Source organism: Rutidosis leptorrhynchoides, chromosome 2, assembly GCF_046630445.1.
Source record: "Rutidosis leptorrhynchoides isolate AG116_Rl617_1_P2 chromosome 2, CSIRO_AGI_Rlap_v1, whole genome shotgun sequence".
In the NCBI taxonomy this organism is placed as follows: domain Eukaryota; kingdom Viridiplantae; phylum Streptophyta; class Magnoliopsida; order Asterales; family Asteraceae; genus Rutidosis; species Rutidosis leptorrhynchoides.
The window spans coordinates 517739087-517754385 of record NC_092334.1 but is presented as its reverse complement, the minus strand read 5'-3'; positions in this window follow the sequence as shown (position 1 = coordinate 517754385).

Below are 15299 nucleotides of genomic sequence, written 5' to 3'. Positions count from 1 at the left end.
GAATTGAAGACGCAAATGACCAAAAAGCTCAAAAGTACAAAATACAATCAATGAGGTTCCAATTATTGATAAGAAACGTCTCAAAATTACAAGAGTACAAGATTCAAAACGCAAAGTACAAGATATTAAATTGTACGCAAGGACGTTCGAAAATCCGGAACCGGGACCAGAGTCAACTCTCAACGCTCGCCGCAACGGACTAAAAATTACAAGTTAACTATGCACATAAATAAAATATAATATTTAAATAATTCTTATAATTATTTATATATTATATTATTATTTATAAACGTCGGCAAGAAAGAAAACAAAGATATGTGACTTCTCCCAGCTGGCCATGCGATCGCATGGCCTGGAAGCACAAAAGCCATGCGATCGCATGGCTCTAAAATCCAGCCCAGGTCCTATAAATTCAACGCGTTTTGGCCAAAATATAACCACCTATCTCTCTATCCTACAAACGTAATATATATATATATTATAATTTTAATTTTAATTTTAATTTTAATTCTAATAATAAGGGTATGTTAGCGAATGTTGTAAGGGTGTAAGTCGAAATTCTGTCCGTGTAACGCTACGCTATTTTTAATCATTGTAAGTTATGTTCAACCTTTTTAATTTAATGTCTCGTAGCTAAGTTATTATTATGCTTATTTAATCCGAAGTAATCATGATGTTGGGCTAAAAATATTAAAATTGGGTAATTGGGCTTTGTACCATAATTGGGGTTTGGACAAAAGAACGACACTTGTGGAAATTAGACTATGGGCTATTAATGGGCTTTATATTTGTTTAACTAAATGATAGTTTGTTAATGTTAATATAAAGATTTACAATTGGGCGTCCCTATAAATAACCATATACACTCAATCGGACACGATAGGCGGGATATTTATATGTACGAATAATCGTTCATTTAACCGGACACGGGAATTGATTAATAGCCACTAGAATTATTAAAACAGGAGTGAAATTATGTACAAGGACACTTGGCATAATTGTTAACAAAGTATTAAAACCTTGGGTTACACTCAGTCGACATCCTGGTGTAATTATTAAACAAAGTATTAAAATCTTGTTACAGTTTAAGTCCCCAATTAGTTGGAATATTTAACTTCGGGTATAAGGATAATTTGACGAGGACACTCGCACTTTATATTTATGACTGATGGACTGTTATGGACAAAAACCAGACGGACATATTAAATATTCCAGGACAAAGGACAATTAACCCATGGGCATAAAACTAAAATCAACACGTCAAACATCATGATTACGGAAGTTTAAATAAGCATAATTCTTTTATTTCATATTTAATTTCCTTTATTTTATATTTAATAGCACTTCTAATTATCGCATTTTTATTGTTATTGTATTTAATTGCACTTTTAATTATCGTACTTTTTAATTATCGCAAGTTTATTTTATCGCACTTTTATTATTCGCAATTTCATTATCGTTATTTACTTTACGCTTTAAATTAAGTCTTGTATTATTTATTATTTTACATTTGGTTTTAACTGCGACTAAAGTTTTAAAATCGACAAACCGGTCATTAAACGGTAAAAATCCCCCTTTATAATAATAATATTACTTATATATATATTTGTATTTTTATAAAAGTAAACTAATATAGCGTTAAGCTTTGTTTAAAGATTTTCCCTGTGGAACGAACCGGACTTACTAAAAACTACACTACTGTACGATTAGGTACACTGCCTATAAGTGTTGTAGCAAGGTTTAAGTATATCCATTCTCTAAATAAATAAATATCTTGTGTAAAATTGTATCGTATTTAATAGCATTTCCTGCTAAAATTTAAAAGCTATTTTATATACACCTCGCATAACATCAAGGTTCAATGGAATGCTCGTAGAGGACCTGAGTTCACCTGGGAATGAGAAGATTAGATGAAGAAGAAATACCCGCACTTATTTCCAGAAGATACATCAACACCTCCAACTGCTTAAAATTTCGGGACGAAATTTATTTAACGGGTAGGTACTGTAGTGACCCGAACTTTTCTATGTTTATTTATATTAATTAAATTTGATAATTACATGATTAAGTGTTTCCAACATGTTAAGCAATCAAACTTGTTAAGACGTGATTAATTGAAAAAGGTTTCATATAGACAATTGACCACCCAAGTTGACCGGTGATTCACGAACGTTAAAACTTGTAAAAACTATATGATGACATATATATGGTTACATATATAGTTAACATGGTATTATGATAAGTAACTATCTCATTAGGTATTTTAACAATGAGTTATATACATAAAATGGAGTTTATTGAATTAAGAAACTCGAAACGATATATATATATATATAACGATTATCGTTATAACAACGTCTTACTAAATACATATGAATCATATTAAGATATTGATACACTATGTTTAATCATGATAAATGATAAGTAAACACGTCATTAAGTGTATTAACAATAAACTACATATGTAAAAACAAGACTACTAACTTAATGATTTCGAAACGAGACATATATGTAACGATTATCGTTGTAACAACATTTAACTGTATATATATATCATACTAAGATATATTAATATATCATAATATCATGATAATGTAATAATTTAACATCTCTTTAGATATAATAAACAATGGGTTAACAACATTTAACAAGATCGTTAACCTAAAGGTTTCAAAACAACATTTACATGTAACGACTAACGACGACTTAACGACTCAGTTAAAATATATATACATGTAGTGTTTTAATATTTATTCATACACTTTTGAAAGACTTCAAGACACTTATCAAAATACTTCTACTTAACAAAAATGCCCACAATTACATCCTCGTTCAGTTTCATCAACAATTCTACTCGTATGCACCCGTATTCGTACTCGTACAATACACAGCTTTTAGATGTATGTACTATTGGTATATACACTCTAATGATCAGATTTTAGCAGCCCATGTGAGTCACCTAACACATGTGGGAACCATCATTTGGCAACTAGCATGAAATATCTCATAAAATTACAAAAATATTAGTAATCATTCATGACTTATTTACATGTAAACAAAATTACACATCCTTTATATCTAATCCATATACCAACGACCAAAAACACCTACAAACACTTTCATTCTTCAATTTTCTTCATCTAATTGATCTCTCTCAAGTTCTATCTTCAAGTTCTAAGTGTTCTTCATAAATTCTATCAGTTCTAGTTTCATAAAATCAAGAATACTTCCAAGTTTGCTAGCTTACTTCCGATTTTGTAAAGTGATCATCCAACCTCAAGAAATATTTCTTATTTATAGTAAGATATCTTTCTAATACAAGGTAATACTCATATTCAAACTTTGATTCAATTTCTATAACTATAACAATCTTATTTCGAGTGGAAATCTTACTTGAACTTGTTTTCGTGTCATGATTCTGCTTCAAGAACTTTCAAGCCATCCAAGGATCCTTTGAAGCTAGATCTATTTTTTTCATTTTTAGCAGTTTTATCCACAAAACTTGAGGTAGTAATGATGTTTATAACATCATTTGATTCATATATATAAAGCTACCTTATTCGAAGGTTTAAACTTGAAATCACTAGAACATAGTTTAGTTAATTCTATACTTGTTCGCAAACGAAAGTTAATCCTTCTAACTTGACTTTTAAAATCAACAAAACACATGTTCTATATCTATATGATATGCTAAATTAATGATTTAAAACCTGGAAACACGAAAAACACCGTAAAACCATATTTACGCCGTCCTAGTAACACCGCGGGCTGTTTTGGGTTTGATAATTAAAAACTATTATAAACTTTGATTTAAAAGTTGTTCTTCTGGGAAAATAATTTTTCTTATGAACATGAAACTATATCCAAAAATCATGGTTAAACCCAAAGTGGAAATATGTTTTTCAAAATGGTCATCAAGACGTCGTTCTTTCGACTGAAATAACTACCTCTTACAAAAATAACTTGTAACTTATATTTCTGACTATAAAGCTATACATTTTCTGTTTGGATTCATAATATAGAGTTCAATATGAAACCATAGCAATTTGATTCACTCAAAACGGATTTAAAACGAAGAAGTTATGGGTAAAACAAGATTGGAAATTTTTTTATTGTTGTAGCTACGGGAAATATTGTAACAATTCTATACAAATCATATCCTAGCTAACTTATATTGTATTATACATGTATTATAATATATTATGTAATCTTGGGATACCATAGACACGTATGCAAATGTTTTGACATATCATATCGACCCATGTATATATATTATTTGGAACAACCATAGACACTCTATATGCAGTAATGTTTGAGTTTGCTATACAGGGTTGAGGTTGATTCCAAAAATATATATACTTTGAGTTGTGATCTAGCCTGAGACATGTATACATTGGGTCGTGGATTGGGTCAAGATAATATATGTCAATTTATTTTCTATACATCTAACTATGGACAACTAGTTGTGGGTTACTAACGAGGACAACTGACTTAATAAACTTAAAACATTAAAATGTATTAAAAATGTTGTAAATATATTTTGAACATACTTTGATATATATGTACATATTTGTTATAGGTTCGTGAATCGACCAGTGGCCAAGTCTTACTTCCCGACGAAGTAAAAATCTGTTAAAGTGAGTTATAGTCCCACTTTTAAAATCTAATATTTTGGGATGAGAATACATGCAGTTTTATAAATGTTTTACGAAATAGACACAAGTAAATGAAACTACATTATATGGGTGAATGATTGAAGCTGAATATGCCCCTTTTTGCTTGGTAACCTAAGAATTAGTAAACCGATCTACTAATTGACGCGAATCCTAAAGATAGATCTATTGGGCCTAACTAACCTCATCTGAAGTACCGGATGCTTTAGTACTTCGAATTCGTTTTTATCATGTCCGTAGGATTTCCCAGAATGATAGGGGATATTCTTATATGCATCTTGTTAATGTCGGTTACCAGGTGTTCACCATATGAATAATTTTTATCTCTATGTATGGGATGTATATTGAAATATGAAATCTTGTGGTCTATTATTATGATTTGATTATATATAGGTTAAACCTATAACTCACCAACATTTTTGTTGATGTTTTAAGCATGTTTATTCTCAGGTGATTATTAAGAGCTTTCGCTGTTGCATACTAAAATAAGGACAAGATTTGGAGTCCATACTTGTATGATATTATGTAAAAACTGCATTCAAGAAACTTATTTTTGATGTAATATATCCTTATTGTAAACCATTATGTAATGGTCGTGTGTAAATGGTATATTTTAGATTATCATTATTTGATAATCTACGTAATGCTTTTTAAACCTTTATAGATAAAATAAAGGTTATGGTTGTTTTAAAAATGAATGCAGTCTTTGAAAAACGTCTCATATAGAGGTCAAAACCTCGCGACGAAATCAATTAATATGGAACGTTTATAATCAATATGAACGGGACATTTCAATGAGCCTGTTGACACTCCTCCAAACAGAAGGGCCCTAGATCTTCCATCATCTTCTCGATAGGATTTCCTGCCAGCATATGGAGGTACACACATTTTAAAATCTCAAAAGTGGCCAACTTTTTTATGCCTTCAACAAATGCTGCAAACGGTTGATGCACGAGGGAAAATTTCAACAACCTTGTGAATAGAATGGGAATGCTAAACTGAAGATGAGTAAGGTTACCTAATGTCACACCCCGTTAAAATCGACATTGACGCTGATGTTGACTCTAGTCCCAGTGCATGGCTTGACTTCTATGTAACAACAGAGTTCTACAGCGGAAGCATAATATCTAAGTAACTGTGACAAAACATACTTAAAAAGGTCAACATAAAGGTTTAGTGAAATTCATAGGTTTATAAATAATAATCAAAGTTTGTTTTTGGACCACAAGATTTAGTTGAGTAATTGATATAGAAATATCAATTAAAGAGTTGATATAAACATATCAAAATAAAAAGCAAAATTGATATAGAAATATGAATTTAAAAAGTATGTTGAGTTGTATAGTATCAAGACTAAACCAGTTTACCCCATGACAAGTTTTTATTCGTGTCGTTTAATCATTATTATGTATCCAAAGACCAACCGTCAAATGGACAAAGACGTTACTCTAAATAGGCCTACTCACAATAATTAAGTTTGCTGTTATACCTAGCAATTGACGATATTATGGTAGGGATTTAGCATTTAGGAACATGGCATAGAATATTAGTTTGAGTACTTGTGTCTAAAGTGTAAAACAGTTTATAAAACAAGCATGTGTCTCACCCCGAGTTGTAAAATAGTTATGAAATAGTAAAAGTGGGGCTATGAAGTTCATCTTAAGTAGCACAGCGAATAGTTATTCCTTAAAAGAAATAAGAGCAAATAAGCAGACCGAGATCTCAACTTAGAGATATAAGTTTGGTCATTAGTTTGTGATATGCCCGAATCAGACGGTTTATTTATGCGGTGTCGTTAGGTCGCAAAACGTCAATTCAGGATATCAACAGAAGAAGCTGATTGTTTAATTTATATATGATGGGCCTGAATCTATTAATCCTTCCTATGGGTTAGCAAGGGCAAATATGACCTAGGGTCGTTCCTTGAGCGGTCGAATTTGAAACGGAGCTTATTCAAATAATTTAGTAATTAAGATTGGGTTTGTACACAATTTAGTATCCAAGACTAGTGGACAGGTACACCTTGTGTGGAGAGGCAGGATCCTTTTGGTCCTAATAAATTGGCGACTGTTCGAAAAATCCAACAATCAAATCCAACCGGTTTATTCTAGACACCACTTTATCCGGAATATCAAATTGTGTAAAGGCAATAGTTGGGTTGATTTGATTTATAATTGTATTTAAAATATTAAAGCAATATAATTAAAATAAGCTAGCTGGCATGCAACAGCTAAGGATAGAGAAGACGTGGTTCACCGTGATTTAAGATAATGTAGTGTCAGGTTGATTGCGAGACACTCCTTGGATAGATATACCTTAGTGTAAACACTAGATTCCCTACTAAGCGGTTACCCGATTAGCATGTCACGAGGAACTAGGCTTTGAAGATTCTGATCGGATGGACTATGCTCAACTCCCGACGCTTTATTCGGGTTAAGGATACAAGCGTCCTATCTTGGATGCAGTGCATACCTTGGGCGCACACATAAAGTAGCATAGCCATATATATAGAATATCCAACCTTTCTTAACACCTTAGTGTATCACCCAAGTGAGTGGTTATGATTGTGTTTCGAATTCCTTTATGTCAATGGTTTGGTAAAATCTAAGGGTTTGTAGACAAATTAGAACCTCTGATAGTTCTCAGTCATCCTTAAAGATTTATAAGCTTAGTTTGTATTTAGTGCATTAAATTCCCATTTATGATTTAAACCAGCCCTTACTTAAATCTACCCAATAAATCCCTTAGTTATTCACCATGTACTAGACTTATAGTGGTTCCATAGCTTCTAACCTTGACCATCATCAAGTGGTCCTATAGTACATCGACATGAGTCTTATACTCTTGACCAATGTCTTGATCTGGTCCTATGGTAAATCCCAATGTACTTTATAGTATTTTCGATGGGTTCAAACCTTGACCAATGTATAAACACAGATAATTAATTACCCTTATAATGTCGACTTTTTAAAAGGTTTTAATCACGTTTATTGGTGGAAGGACGATAATAAGGAGGTTTAATATCATAGACAGAAAGCGAGTACGAAATGATAATCATCCTTAACAAACATTATTAAATCATGGCAAACAATCAAGCAATTACTCACACATCATGGCAACAAGCATTTCTAATATTAATAAATAACAAACATCGAACAAGAATGTTATAATAAATTAATAAAAGAAGGGATAGATGTTACCGAATAATGTCGGCATAATAACACTTGTATTTCTTTATAATATCCATAGCGTTACAATGCTTGATAGCTTCCACTACTAACTACATACTAATCTCCTATTGATCACTAGAGAGCGACAATAGAGAGATAATTATTTTCCTAATCTCTGTACTATTCTCTCTCTAGAATCTAGAGAGAGAAAGTAGAGAGAGAACTAATCTCCTATAGATCACTAGAGAGCGACTATAGAGATATATTTAAGAGAGAAGTAAAGAATTGGTGTGTGTTGAAATGGTGGGATGAGCCACCTATTTATAGGAAAGCTTGATGGCAAAGTTGTAAATAAATGGCTGAAAAACCTCTGGCAAGTGGTTTGGCAGGTGGTTTGCATAGGGGGTATGTCTAACCCCTGGCAAGTAGGACGGCAGGTGGTTTGCATTGAAAAATGGCTGGCAAACGGCTGGCAGGCCGTTTGGCAAGCCGTTTCCCAGGCCGTTTGCAAGGCTCGTTTGCAAGGGCAAGCCGTTTTGTGTGCCCGTTTGCCAAGGCCGGATGGCAATCCGTTTTACATACTGGCAGGCCATTTGGCAAGCCGTTTGACCTGCCTGTTTCCTGGATCGTAACTTGATTTCTTGTCTTTCACCGTTTTCGCTCTAGAATCTTCGTTTTAGCTCCGTTTCTGACGATTCTTGCGCCCACGCGTTCGTAATTAAATATCCTACAACATGAGATTAAGTAAATAAACTTTTCCAAAAATTATAAAATAATTATTTAAACGCGAGGTAAACGTCTTAGCCGGTTTTGCTCGTTTTTCATCCGTTTTTAGTGATTCTTGAAACATAACCTTCGTAATGACTAATACTACCAAATTAACCAACAAAGTGATTATTTTGGCGATAAAGTTTGGAACTTTATGGTTTTAGGGATCAATATCGGGGGTAAAAACGTGACTTTTTGGCTGATATCAGTTTGTCTAACCGACAAAGTGTGTCAACTTACAAATAAAGTTAATTGACGTTCAAGTATTTAAATAAATATTCTATATTTAAATAGTGGATTATTAATATAATAAATATATTAATATGTGGTTTCTATTTTAGGAAAGTTTCCACTTATAGTAGGTTTCCATTTTTAGAGAGTTTTATAAGTTCGGGTTATAACATTCACGGTAAGATGTTATAGAACTAGTAATAACCTCGGTGCTATCAAGTAAGTCACGGAATGGCCAGATGTAACCTGGAGCCAGGATTCTTTCAGTTCGATTATAAATCGCAACCTTTCAAAATCCAAAACTATATCCCATAATAGCAACCTAGACACCATCCAAATGTAACCGTAAGTAGCAGTGAAAGTTTATATAAGTCGTAGGTTTATCTCGTTGTGAATAAAGTTTATACTTGTATGTATAGGAATACAACACGATTAAAGGTTATATATATAATATAAATATTATTATACTTAGTAATTATTTATGTTATTAAATTAATAATTTTAGATAATATTAATAATTAATATTGTAATGTGTTAATAATAATAAATATTATTATAGTTATAGATAAATGTTAAGTATATACAATTATATATATTAATTTAATAGCTAAATAATATACATAATTATATAGATAATTTTTATATGTCTTAAAAACTATATCTTTACTGATTTATACAATATATATAATTATTTATGTTTTTTCGACACCTATAACTATATATATAATTCATAAATTTGTTTTTAATTATAAATAAATACTAAATAATTATAAATTCAATTTTAATAAATACATATCAGTAAGTTATTATGTAAAACATTTATAAAAATAGTTTATCTTATTTAATTAATTAATTAACAATTTTCATTGTTTTTAATTCGGTTATAATACCTAAACTGTTTTAATTATAAATAAAATACAAAGACCAAACATAAAAATATATATTTGTCTTTAATTGTCACGACCCTACTTTTTCCATTATCTTTTACCGTTTATTATTTAACGTCCGTTAATTGTTATTCGTGCCGCGTCATTTCTATGACCTATATTATTATTTTAGTAACAATATATTAATTATTATGTGTTATGTGAATATTTGTATTCATATTTTAAATTGTACGTTTCTACGTGTCGTAGATTTCTATCCGGCGAATCTTTTCGATTTTCAAACCAACGGTCAAACTTTTGGGATTTTTAAATCCAAATTATTTTAAATATGATATTTTGATGTCATAAGATTATATATAGTGTTTATATATTTTATTTGTCGCGTATATATTATCTCTCCGAAAATTCAATCGCGTAGTAGCGTTTTTGCGTTTCGGGCTTCGATCGGGCGTTCGGGCCAAAAGTAATCTACCATTTAACAAAAGTGGGCCAAAGTGGGACCCATCCCACCCTTTAGTTCGGCCGAAACCCTCATGGAGGGGGGTATTGTGCCATTTTTCAAACTTGTGGTTTTAGTGATCAAAACCTAATCACTACTTCATTCTTCCCCATTTTCACATTTTAATTTTTGTTCTCTCCTCCCTTGATCCTTGTGCCATCGCCAACACCATCACCATCTCACCATCTTCAATCAATTTTGTACTTGGATCAAGCAATTGTATACATAATCGGATTCTATACATCGTTCTCTACGCCTTCATATCTCTTGATTATTGATTAGGGTATAAACCCTAACCCTAGATTTTTGATTTTTATTTAATTTTTCTGTTTTTTATGATTATTATGATAGTATAGTACTTGTGGATTGTTCGATTAATGATTGTATGCATAGAATTACTCGTTATTACATGTTTTCAGTTGGTTTGATTTTGGACAGCGGACTAATTGATCATTTCTGTACATTTAACTGATGTTTTTGATAAAATAAAGTATTTAGATGAGTTCCTCTCATCAAGACATTGATTTTAGACTCCGGATTCATGTTATTTCGATTCCCGGAACTTAAGTTATGATTAAAATGGTGTTTTCATGGAATTAAAATATAAAAACGAATGGGTTCAGTTTTGGTTCGAATTTATGACCACTTTTGGAGTCTCTAGGGTGTACTAGTGTGTTAGTATTGGTGATTGGATGAACATTCATGTTCGGGTCATCGAAATCCGAGCCACGGATCACCCGGTATGACTAAAACAAGTTTTTGAACGGATTAAAGTTCCAAGTTGATATATAGCTGTTGGTCATGACTTGGGGAATGATTTTGGGGTTTTCTTGAGTGCACTAATGTGTCGGGTAGTTTGGTTAGGTGAGGATATATATAAGACTAGCCGAAAACCGTCACCCGGGGCTCAAGTTATGACCCGATGAACTTTTAATTAAAACTTATGGTTATGAAATGGAACTTATGATATAAATAATTATTTTCATTATTATTAAATTACTTATGATATAAAAGTAATTATTTTAATTTAAGACTTATGATATATATTTATTATATCATTTAATAATTACATTATGATTTAATTAAACATTTAATTAAACTTATGATTAATAACACTTTTATTATTAATGAAAATACTTATGATAAGTATTAAACTTATGTTATGAGATTATTATAATAAGACTTATAATAAAGATTAATTAATTATTTAATTATTATAAGGCTTAGTTATTATTTAATTATAATTAAATTATTAAATACATATGGTTTAATAATTATAATTAAATACTTATGATATGATTAATAATTCATTATTAATTAATAATACTTATGATATGATTAAAAATTTATTATTAATTAATAATACTTATATTATGATTAATATTTAATTAATTAATTGAATACTTATGTCATATTAATTATATCATTTAAACTTATGTTAGTTTATTAATTCAATTTAATTTAATTAAACTTATGTTATGACATAATTATACATTTATGACTTTAAATAACATTATAGCTTATATTATTAATATAATTTACACTTTAAAATTTAAGGTTGACTAAGTTTGACCAATGTTGACTTTTGAGTTGACTTTCAGTTGACTTTTGTTGACTTTCTAATTAAGGAAACTTTCCTAAGTTAAAAACTTTCTAAAAATAGAAACCTTCTAATTATAGAAACTTTTCTAATATAGTAACTTTTTAAATATGGAAACTTTTCAAAAATAGAAACTTTCCATAAAAAAAACTTTCCAAAAATAGAAACTTTCCAAAAATAGAAACCTGCTAAAAATAGAAACTTTCTAAAAATAGAAAGTACGTGTTATACGCTGTCCTGATCATACCGAAACATACTGAGTGTTGTTCTATGTTTACTTACAACAAGTACTATAGCTATTATACTAAGACTTGACCTAAGTTAGTTATTTATATCGACCTGCTTTGTTTATAGGTCGGCGTTGTGATCATTCTTGATCACTTTATCTTTTGCGGTTTACATTTTTGTGTGGTTACTTCATTTTCATTAAGGTGCATTATAGTCCCGCTTTTCATACTATTTAAAGTATTTTTGGGATGTGATTACATGCATTTTGTTTTACGTTTAGACACAACTGCCAATTAAATTTAAATTATTCATTATGAGTTGAACGAAATTTTCCCTAGTCTGGTAACTGTAATCACTGGTTTCTACTGGTGAACGCGAATCCTATGGATAGATCTATCGGGCTTGACAGCCCCATTTCGAGCTAGTCGCGCTAGCAATTTATAATCAGAATGTATTAGTACTTCATAATTATTTGAAGATACACCTGTTCAGTGTATATTGTGTTTGGTAAGGGTATGGAAATGGTTAAGTAGTTACCAGATAACTCATGGATTAATGGAATAATAGTTTAATGTTTTCTAACATTTATAAATCTTGTGGTCTAAAGTTTATTCATTTATTTAAACCTATAATTAACTCAACATTTTTGTTGGCAGTTTACTCGCATGTTTTCATAGGTACTTGATTATTTGGGTTTTCGCTGTGTGAGAGAGTCTGCATACATTTTGGCAGATTTTGATAAACATTAAAACTTTGCATTCTTTTTGGTTATTTAAACTTGTGGGTGTTTGTTGACATATTTTGGTCAACTTTGAATATTTTAATAAGTTGAGTTGTTTAGAACTACTTATTTTGGTAAATTTCCTTTTTGGAAAACTTTTTGGTTAAAAAATGCAATGTTGTTTAATAAATTCATTTAAAGTTCGATCAAGCTGTGGGACCAAGTGACAGAGTCGTTAAGGGTAAATAAACCTAAATATATATTATAAGCTTTTCAGAACAGATAAATATCTTTATTCTATATTTTATCCTTTTTTAATAATTTATGGTTCATATAATTATAAACCGATTAAATAAACAGATAAATAATGCTAAAATGATAATAAAAATTATGATTTCGATTCTAATAAATCTAAGTAACTATTATAAGTTTATAAAAATTTTCAAATAATATTTATAGTGTTATTTTAATTAATAAAGAATTTATAAACCGAAATTACATATTAATTATATAAATCGGTAAATAAATACAAGAAATATTTTAAAAATTCATATAATCAACTAAACATGTTCTAATATTGATCTAATACTTTTACTTATATTTTATACTATTTTCAATAATTTATAGATTAAAATTCTGATTTTTACATTATTTATAATTACCGAATGAATAATAATTGAAGAATAATTATTCTAACTGATAAAATAATTATATAAAACATGTTATCTCTTAAATATATATTAACAAGTAAATGGGCTGGCCCAATTAAGCTAAATATGTGATGGATATTGGGTCTGGGAAAAAAGAAAGAAATGGGAGGTTCCCATGGGATTCGAACCCAAGGACCTCCGCTTGCAAATAAAGACTCCGAACCACTGTACCACTATCATGCTTGTTATTTAGATATGATATTTTATATTTAAAGATTAAAACATTTTGGGTTACTATTAAGGAATAGTAACCCATTTTTGCTCTATTGTAATATTATTAATGATTATTTTCATCAGTTCATAATAATAATAAAAAATTAACCATTTATTCATTATTTATGCTTATTTCGGTTATATAACAATATTAATAATAATTATTAAATTGTAATATAATTAAATAAATTATCTTTTGATCGGAAAATTAATTATAGATATGTTATTAAACTGATATGAAACTTTGATAATTTTATTTGCATTATTTGTAATTATTAATTAATAATTGAACCGTATAGTATATAATATTATTTAATTTCAGTTTTAAATTATTAATAATTATAAATTTGACTTTAAAAATTATAAAAATAATTTTATATCAGATGTTAGTACTTAATATTAATTGAAAATTATTAATAATAATTTTTAGGTTTGTTTTTCGATTTTATAAAAAATTAAAAATACCATCAGCTGAAAAAAAAAATAAAGCAAAAAAAAAATAGGAAAAGTACCTTAATAATATTATGAAGCTTTTGAGAGGATTTTCCAGAATTTAACAAAGAAAAAGTGAGGGTTTGGAGTTTATATTTATACCAGAAAAAAAATTTAGAGAACAAGTTGATAAAATAATTAAATAATAAAAACAAATATTTTATTTAAATAATTTCGGCCATCTCTTTTTAAAAAATATATATATTTTCAAATCAAAGTAAATCTTATCCTTATTTAGAAAATTCTAGAGATTTTATCTTTTATTTAAAAAAATGTAATGTTATCTTTAATTATTTTGGAATTTTCTAGAATTTTTCAAAATTGATATTATCTTAATATTTATTTATAAATCCAAAAATTAATAATATAATAGTAATATTTCGGTTAATTAATTAATTATATAATTTTATTATTTAATTAGTTTATTTACATTATAGTTTTATATTCTATAAATGTGCCACAAATATTTAACACTAGTTAATATTAACTACAGTATATTATAAAATAATATAAACTTTAACTAACAATAAGTGTCGACTAAAAATTAATATTCAGTCAACGTTGTATTAAAGTAGGGTAATTACTTATTAATTTTAATAGTAATAAGCATGCAAAAACTTTAGGGTAAAATAGTTATTTCAAGTATGGAAAATTGAGAGTTGTTATAGTATCTCCCCGTTAAAGAAAACTTCGTCCCGAAGTTTTAGGTAGACTTCTCGGATGCATCAGAGTTTGAGAAGAGAGATGAGGATATCTTCGTTTTATTTGGTCTTCACGTTCACAGGTATACTTGGGGCCATGTCGTGAATTCCAAAGGATCTTAACAATAGAAATATTGTTCTGTTTCAAGCATTTAAATCTTACGATCCATAACTTCTACAGGTTCTTCCATGAAGTATATTTTATTATCAATGCGGAGGTTATCCAAAGGAATAACAAGAGTGTCATCTGACTAGGTTTCCTCAGAAGGGATGATGATGCTATACAAGCATTTCAGTAAATTGGACACATGAAATGTGTTATGAACAATATTGATCTCATTTAAAACCTTGAGCGTTTATGCCGCAATACTAGGACAGACAAAATAGAGAGGTGTACGTGAAGATC